Below are 9,724 nucleotides of genomic sequence, written 5' to 3'. Positions count from 1 at the left end.
AACTGACAGCATTAAAATTGAATTTTGGCAGTTTGAAGCGCCGGATTTTATTGCAAACGGGAGTTTCTCGTGCAAGCAGTATACGACGTATTCCCAGCTCACGCACATGTGATTCTTTGTCAAACAGCATTGACAAAAGTATGTTTTCGCTGTGGCCAAAAAATCCATTTCTTTGAATACCCAGCAAACATTGTACTGCGGCCCAACGTAGTGTGACAGTTGGTAAAATAATGCTCCTCCGTTGGCACTACGTTGTGGCCGAAGTTGACCCAACGTATCTTGCACCATTCGTCGCAGTTGGGACAACTTCTTCAAAATGTTTGGGCCAACGTTATCCCAACTCTGCACCCAACGTAGTTCATCGTTGGTACCCTACGATGGCCCAACGTATTTTGCACCATTCATCGCAGTTGGGACAACTTCTTTAAAATGTTTGGGCCAACGTTATCCCAACTCTGCACCCAACGTAGTTCATCGTTGGTACCCTACGATGGCCCAACGTATTTTGCACCATTCATCGCAGTTGGGACAACTTCTTTAAAATGTTTGGACCAACGTTATCCCAACTCTGCACCCAACGTAGTTCATCGTTGGTACCTTACGATGGCCCAACGTATTTTGCACCATTCGTCGCAGTTGAGCCGACTTATTTTAAAATCTTTGGGCCTACGTAATCCCAACTCTACTGCCAACGTAGTTCATCGTTGGTACCTACGCTGGCCAAACGCACTTTGCACTTTTCGTCGCAGTTGGCCATACATATTTTGCACTAATCGTTGTAGTTGAGCAACGTTGGTTAAACTTAACCTGCAATTTCAAGTTGACACTGTCCTGATGATCCATATGCCAATACGATGACCATCTTCTTATACTGAGCAAATTTAAGTCAATGATGTAAACAAACGTAAAGTTGTTGAAAAATACATTTATTCGAATGGTAAAATGCACCACCCATGCACAATTCACAGTTACGACAAGACATGCATAAAAGTCTAAAAACACAGTGGACTGAGGTACTTCATGCCTCATCAGAAGATTGCACCTGGATGTAACAACGTGATCTGTGGCGGCCTCAAACGCAAGTACCTATAAAACAATATGCAACATTTGTAAAGAAAGCAGGGATGAAAGAAAATATACTGTACAGTGCAAATTAGGTCGTGTTTACAGCACCGTGAAAGAACAGACTCTAATTGCTACATAGATATGTGTATGCAACACCCGGTTATGTTACAATAACAAGCATTTTTTTAATACATCCTAACATTCCTCAGTATGTTTTAATTCTGTAATTCGTAGCCTATACGATGGGGTGGGGAATGAGTATACCGTTATGTTCTATCAACCTCTAACATCAATGCACATTCGTTAATCGTGTTAATGCGGTTTGCCTTCTCTAACCAGTGCAAATTATTATTGTTATCGTTTGATAGATCTTCGAAGTCAAGTCTTAAAATGTGTGTATATTTCTTGAAGTTCTGCTCCAGCAATAAACTAATCGCTGGTTAAGTAAATAAAAATGCTTTTATTGCCCTTATTGAGAGAATAGTAACGATTTGTCAGTGACGGAGAGAACAAATGAACATACCCGCAGTACTTTTTGTAGCAAGACGTTTAAGCCGGCCCCCATCGCGGTCTTCCCACGTCTTAAACCAGTCGCCCAGTTTGTGGTCGATTTCTTGTAGAGTGCATGATTTCGTATTGCTCTGGACAACATCTATAAGTAAAGCAGTTTTGTAAACAAATAATGTTACATCGATTTTTATTTTTACACAATCATCTACAGCCGTGGCCAGCGGCTCTTAACCTGTGGGTAATTACTCAATCTGGGGAAGTTTGAGGTCTTCCAGAGGGCAATGAGCAGGACAGTGCAAATTATTACCAATTTTTAATCAAACTTAAATCATTGTTGGGTTTGGCTTTGGCTATTCCATTCAATTGATTGCCAAAGACTAATAAAATTGGTACGAATGGAATTAATTTTATGCTGCTGTTTGGAAGTCTTCACGAGAAGATGCAGAACAACGTGTTCTTGTCGAAGGTTGCTTATTTGTGCGACTTTTTCTCTGACATAAACGCCTTGAACTGCTTGCAGGGCAAATGGACAAGGTTATGGGATTTAATAGACAAATAATAGATTTAAGATGCCCAACATGCTTAATTGCTTAAAGTGGGGTAACGGGTCAGAAAAGGTTAAGAACGTTGCTCTACAGAGTCTACAGTCTGTTTCACGTGCGTGGCACGATCATCAGGAGAGCTGTAATGAAAATAAAAGCGAGGACATCACCATAAGCATAGCCGCCGAACCCAGGAAGGACGGCCTTCCCGACCTTTTCGCAGAGAAGGCCACCCTTCCTTGCGAAATCGGCCAGATCAACTTTCTAATCTCATCTTTTTCATTGCACACGAGTAAACAGCAGGTGTTTTTCAACTAGATCTAGACTGAGGCATTAATCAAGGATAGTAAACAGCAAATTGACAAAAAAGATTACGAAAAAGGTAAACTTCAGATGCTGCAAAACTTATGATATATCCAAGGTTGTTATTTCATTGAAAATTAATCATGAACAGTAAGTATTCTTTCTGGAGACGATATCATACCAACAAGAGGTGAATACAAAACTTAAACAAACACTTACCTACGACCATGTTCTTTAAGTTTTGCATGGAATCAAAAAAAAACTTTTTCTCTCCACTTAATTTATTTTTCCCTTCCCGGTCCGCGAGACGTAACTTGTGACTTCGTTTAACATCACCTGAGGCATCAATCGATTAACCGTGTCGCATAGGCTTTTTCCTCCTAGATACGACACAGTTGTTTGAACTGCAATAGAACAGATGGATGTTGAAATGCATAAGTCGAGATCGTTAAAACAGCATAGAAAGCAGTCCCATCAAACAGTCGCGGTGCGTACCAGGCTACCAGCGTACATAGGTGTCGAAATAGGGTGGGCCGGGTGGGCTTTATTTTAACAAAATATGTTTTGCCCACCCTGTTTTCATGACACCTATGAAGTGTTCGTTACAATTATTTCCGTTTTTGTTTTTAGCTGAATTATCCAACCAACTGCAGTGCAACCTCTGAAGACTTGCAATAAACAAGATCACAGATATGCGTAAATCAAACGCACAATACCACATTCCAATTGACAACTTTGAAGGTGGGTATGTAAATGAACCCAAACCTCCAAACAGTAACATTGATACCAACATCAGATTGTTCCAAATTCCAGTTATTAACATCAAGGCTAAATATTTTCACCAAGTTGTCAACTTAAACCTCAAAGATATCAAGCATCTGCTCATGTATTTGGATTAAAACGTAGAGATGGCCTCATCACTATCAGACAAAAACTAAAGTCCCGAAAGCTGACGAAATTCTTCAATACCAAACACGATTTTAATGTTTGTGCAGACTAATACTGTGTGATGCTGAAACCAGCTTTGAAATTTTTGTGTTTTCAATATGGAGTTGTGTGATACAAACCATACAACAGCATGTCTGTAAGAATGTGAAGGACTGATTCACACTAAGCGTTTTGACTCCAATATGACATTTGAAATACACATTAAATATGCACACAATGAATTCAGTTTATTTAAGAATTTCTAAAACAAAACTATATTCTGCCTCATTGAAGCCGAACTGTCACAGTGTGAATCAGCCATAAAAATAGTGGGTTACTCGAAGTCCACTTTGAAACTAGACTGTTTTATTGATTCTTTGATTGCTAAGATCAAGTGTATTTATACTAGAAGAGGACTTCATTTGTTTGAGTAAGTTTTTAAAAGTAGTTCTACTTGATGGGGTATGTTTCACAGTCATAAGATCAATCATTATACACTTTTGACATCGCACCCACTGCATCAGTGCTTGATTTTACTTTAAAAAATCAGTAATTTGCTTGTAACTTTTTTCTGTACATTTTTAAGAGAAAGTTCTTTGGAAATAAGATAGAAACATGTTACTTCTGCAACATTTAAGCCAAAAACTAACTTTCTAGTATCAGCAGTTATCAAGATATGGCAAAATGAGCTATTTTCAGCTCGTTTGGTGAAATTGCACGGCCACTAGAGGGTGCAAGAACCCAAAATTATGATAGAAGTATTTCATTTGATATTTGGGGCCATATATCAAGACCACTTTTTGAAATTCAATTTTTTTTATTTTTCACTCCACCCTAATGAACAATTCGTACCGTCAGTTACCTTGAAAAGATCAAGAGAAAAAATTAAAAAAGCTGTAGTCGCTGATCGTAGTTTCCGCAAACATTTTAAAAGGATTCGATATCGATTAGCTAGGCATCGGTATCCGCAAACAAACAAACTGAAAAGATCGAGAGAAAAAATAGAACATTGCTGATCGCAGTTTCCGTTTTTCCGCAAACATTTTAAAATTTCCGGTAATGCAAACATTTTAAAATTTCCGGTAATGCAAACATTTTAAAGTTTCCGGTAATGATTCTAAGAGTTTGCCGAAGTCGCTGAACGCAGTTTCCGCAAACATTTTAAAAGGGCTAAGCTTTAGGGTGTTTCCGCAAACAAACAAACTGAAAAGATCGAGTGAAAAAAAAATAGAACAAAGCCGAAGTTGCTGATCGCAGTTTCCATTTTTCCACAGTTTTCGCAAACATTTTAAAATTTCTGGTAATGATCCTAAGAGCTTGCTGAAGTCGCCGATCGCACTCGCAGTTTCCGCAAACATTTAAAAAGGGGTACCTCTAAATACCCATTGTCAGGCATTAGACAAATCCTAGACAATGCCTTGAAATTACCGACAATGCCTGAAAGTAGCTACTCTACAATGCCTGACAACCCCTGAAAATGCTATAATGCCTAACAAACCCGTCAACCACTGATAATGATCGACAATGCCTGTAAATTCCCAACAATGCCTGAAAGTAGTTAGCCTACTCCACAATACCTGACAACCCCTGAAAATGCTCCACAAACCCCCAAAAAGCCTACTATGCCTGACAATGGGTATTTAGAGGTAGGCCTACCGTTTTGAAAGGGTTAGGCTTGATTAGAGTTTCCGCAAACATTTTAAAAGGGCAGTGGCTATTTGACCGGCTCCGGTCTTTGAATCTGAAACACTATTTGACCGGTCATGACGTCACGTCATAAGCACTTTTTTCTTTTTCTCTTTCAAAGCAAAAGACGATAAGCGCCTTAAGTTTTAAATTCAACACTTTTATTTCAACTGAATCCGTGGCGCATACGTAACGTCTCGGGGTGCCATTCTAGAGGGAATGAGTTCGATTCTATTCGGAAGCGTATTTTTTAATTTTTTTAACTAAATTTTTAAAAGTAGAAAGTTGTCTTGAAGGGTTGGTTGAGATGATGATTTGAAACTTGACTGATTGTTGTGCGACAATGAGACTGGATTTAATTTTTAACTTCGGACTTCAGCGAAACGTAATCTTACAGCCTATTAGAAGGTGTGATTTTTTCAGAGAATTTGTGCTAAGAAATGAAAGGAATTTGTTAAAAATAAAAACTAGAAAAAACTTTTTTAATTCGTTTTGAAGCTTTTTTATTCACTTATTGATTCATTCATATCAGTTTGTATCCTTTTGTAGTTAAAAAAAAATAAAAAAAAAGAACGCTTCCGGGTAGTATCGAACTCATTCCCTCTAAAATGGCAGCCCGAGACGTTACGTGTGCGCCACGGACTCGGTTGAAAAAAACGTGTTGAATTTAAAACTTAACGCGATTATTAGGGTGCATCATTTGCCAAAAATTTTTGATAAATGAGCCTAACTTTTTTTTACATGTGAGGTTAGCTAAAAAAATGGCTTGTACAAAACTTCACCCGATTGAACAAAGTTTAGACCCCCCACCCGGCCCTTAATTTTGGACTCCAATGTCATTTTTTTTAACGTTTTTGCCACTAGGTGGTGCTATGTTTATGCTGCACGCATGGGGTTACTTTTAAAAGATGGCCCTTCAATTTCCTCATCATGCTAAAAAAAAGTTTTTTAAATCAGTCAAGGGGCCGTCAAAAAATGGGTAAATTGATGGTTTATTTTAGTCAAAACACTGCAGTATGACATCTAGTGGCGAAAATTGAATTCAGGATATCTGCTAAAGTTCTTATCCAAATAAAAGAAAATTGGTATCTAGACCCCCATTTTCGAGGGTGGAGAGTCCATTTTTGTCTTTTGTTTTGCATTATTTGGTCACTATAGGGCTTAATGCTCAGTTTCAAACTGCAATTGCATTTGAATTGTTGTCATAAACTTTTATCGTTTTCACAGGAAATTATTAATAGGTTTACTCTAAAACTATACATAACACTGGTTTGTTATGTCTGACTCTAGCTTTAGAGAATCTATTCTTGAAACCATTGTAACAGAAGATGACAAAAGCATCAATGGAAGTAGGCTACCAACCGAGCATCAAGTCCTTCTTTGCTACTTGGCACATGGTCAATGTCCAAGTGTATCTTTTAAACGAGAGGCTGCTAACAAAACCGTAGATTCTGTGATTCCTTTTTTTGACAAAGCTGGTGTACCTACTGTTCATAAGCAAAAAATGGCTGAAGCTGTATAAAAGTTATTGCAAGAGTTTGAAAGTTTGTTAAAGATGAAAGGGAGTGCCCAAAAATCTGGAAAATCTAAAGAATCAAAAATTTTAGGAAAAGAAAAGAATAAAAAAACATGAAGTTTTGGCCAAGAAACGTATTGAAAATGATGAGAACAAAGCTTTTTAGAAATCAATGATGTCAGACCGAAAAGCATTGCTAGCTGGAAAGGACAGGACAATGGCTGTTTGTGTCAAGAAGAAGAAGACCGGAAATGACCAAGAAGCTAAAAGAAGAAAGCAGCATGAAGTAGATGCAACCCACTCTGCCTCTGTTGAGCTCAGTGACAGCACTATTACGGACACAAGCACAGATGATGATAACGAATTTCATCAAAATTCTTCCTCCACTCAGATTATCAGGAAACACACAAGATCTGTGAAAATCGGAGTCAATGTCCATATCCCTCCTGATATACTGAAAATACCAAAAGTAGTCCTGGCCTTAGTACGCAACAAAGTTTCTTCTGCTATTTCAGCTGTGATGCATGAAATTATCACTACAACAGATTGCGATCCTTCCAACTTAAGCTTAAGTTACGCATCCACAAAAAGATACAGGATTGAAGCAATTCAAACAATCTCAGAAGAAATTGCTGATAATTGGACACCCCCTGCATTCTGCAATAGCAAATATACATTGAGATAGTAAACTGATGGATGCATCAGATGGAGTAACAAAAATTGAAAGATTACGTGTTCTTTAAAACGCATCTTTAAATCTAGTCAAAATATAGGCTGTCGCAACAGTTTGTCTGGAATGGTATTTGATACCACTAGTTCCAACACCGAAGCTCAAACGGCGGCATGCGTGGCCTTGCAAAATGCCATTTCAAAGCCTTTACTTTGGTTAGCATGTCGTCATCATGTAGGTGAAATAAGTTTGAGCCATGTTTGGGATATTCTACAAATTGAAGTATCGAAAAGCCATGAAATATCCCTCTTCAATAGATTCAAGCAATTCCTTCCTGCTATTCCTTCCTCAACTAAAGACCTCGAGTATATTAATATTCCGGAAAATTTGGCTACAAGACGAGAAGAAATTATCAACCTCTGTTACAATTATCTGCAACAGCCATGCAGTAGGGGGGACTACAAAGAGTTGGTCATGTTAACCTTTTATTTTCTTTTTTTGTTTTCCTAAAAATTTTGATTCTTTCTTTAGGTTTTCCAGATTTTTGGGCACTCACTTTGATCTTCAACAAACTTTCAAACTCTCCAAATAACTTTTATACAGCTTCAGCCATATTTTGCTTATGAACAGTAGGTACACCAGCTTTGTCAAAAAAAGGAATCACAGAATCTACGGTTTTGTTGCAGCCTCTCGTTTGAAAGATACACTTGGACATTGACCATGTGCCAAGTAGCAAAGAAGGACTTGATGCTCGGTTGGTAGCCTACTTCCATTGATGCTTTTGTCATCTTCTGTTACAGTTGTTTCAAGAATAGATTCTCTAAAGCTAGAGTCAGACATAACAAACCAGTGTTATGTATAGTTTTAGAGTAAACCTATTAATAATTTCCTGTGAAAACGATAAAAGTTTATGGCAACAATTCAAATGCATTTGCAGTTTGAAACTGAGCATTAAGCCCTCTAGTGGCCAAAACAAAAGGCAAAAATGGACTCTCCACCCTCGAAAATGAGGGTCTAAATACCAATTTTCTTTTATTTGGATAAGAACTTTAGCAGATATCCTGAATTCAATTTTCGCCACTAGATGTCGTACTGCAGTGTTTTGACTAAAATAAACCATTAATTTACCCATTTTTTGACGACCCCTTGACTGATTTAAAAAACTTTTTTTTTTAGCATGATGAAGAAATTGAAGGGCCATCTTTTAAAAGTAACCCCATGCGTGTAGCATAAACATAGCACCACCTAGTGGCAAAAACGTTGAAAAAATGACATCGGAGTCCAAAATTAAGGGCCGAGTGGGGGGTCTAAACTTTGTTCAATCGTGGTGAAGTTTTGTATAAGTCATTTTTTTAGCTAACCTCACATGTAAAAAAAAGTTAGGCTCATTTATCAAAAATATTCGGCAAATGATGCACCCTAGCGCTTATCGTCTTTTGCTTTGAAAGAGAAAAAGAAAAAAGTGCTTATGTAGTGACGTCATGACCGGTCAAATAGTGTTTCAGATTCAAAGACCGGAGCCGGTCAAATAGCCACTGCCTTTTAAAAGGGTTCGGGATTAGGGTTGATCAAAGTTTCCGCAAACATTTAAAAATTTCTTTAAATGATCCTAAGAGTTTTTGTTTCTTTGCGGAAAAATTTTAAAATATTTGCAGAAACTGTGATCAGCGACTTCGGCTTTTTTTAATTTTTTTTTCGATTTTTTCAAGGTACGAACTGACGGTACGAATTGTTCATGGTGGTACTAATTAGGTTGCATCCGATGCTGCACAATCTACTTCATAAAACAATCTGCAAAAAACTTGTGGTATATACATAATGCGGTGATAGTAGCAACATGCGAATCCTGATAAAAGCACTTCTCGTTGACATAATAGTCATTTTTATGCCACTTGAAAGTGAAGATACCACTTTTTGAAAAAATCGAGTAGGCTACTTCTAAAAATGTTACTTCAAAACCAATAAACAGGTCACGTAATTGCCGTAAAAAGTATTCATAAATAGTTTACCCTGAAGAATAGATCAGAGTCAACTGAATTAACCTTACCTGAGTTTCATGATGATCATTCATTTGGGCAGTGCTCTCATAAATGAAAACCTGAAAGTCCCCATAGCTACGTCTAAAAATTCCTAGATTACATCAAAGTTCCCTAAACCATTATTACATTTAAACAGTTTCACGTTCTGAAACAAAAAGCAAGAGTTAAGCGGTTTAAACAACAACACTAGCAAAAACCATTCTACATAACTTTGTTGTATTAGTGGGCAAAGTCTCACAGCAAAAAGCAGTACGGTATGTTAAATTACAGTGATGTTTAACATTACAGGGATACAGTGAAGATTTCCCAATGCTTATCACATGCTAAAAATGACATAAACTGTGCACGACTATCGACTTATTCATGAGAGCTAATTCGACTAGTAATTAGTTGATTAGTTCATGTGCTTCAGCATCTGTAGCTGAACTCTTCATGAGCCCTTGCCAACTGCAACAATTTAGCTCGA

At 37.6% G+C, this 9,724-nt stretch overlaps 1 long non-coding RNA gene across 1 annotated transcript; it reads right to left on the bottom strand.

Moving 5' to 3' along the window:
- Positions 1 to 999: 999 nt before the first annotated feature.
- On the bottom strand, positions 1,000 to 9,400 carry LOC145769086 (uncharacterized). Its single transcript, XR_014288985.1, has 4 exons — positions 9,267 to 9,400; positions 2,640 to 2,824; positions 1,589 to 1,717; positions 1,000 to 1,086 (listed from the first exon to the last, which is right to left on the bottom strand). It is a non-coding gene; the product is annotated as an uncharacterized LOC145769086 (long non-coding RNA).
- Positions 9,401 to 9,724: the final 324 nt, after the last annotated feature.

The sequence above is a fragment of the Aplidium turbinatum genome, chromosome 1 (genome assembly GCF_918807975.1).
Source record: "Aplidium turbinatum chromosome 1, kaAplTurb1.1, whole genome shotgun sequence".
Taxonomy (NCBI): domain Eukaryota; kingdom Metazoa; phylum Chordata; class Ascidiacea; order Aplousobranchia; family Polyclinidae; genus Aplidium; species Aplidium turbinatum.
This window is presented reverse-complemented; position numbering and strand designations above follow the sequence as displayed.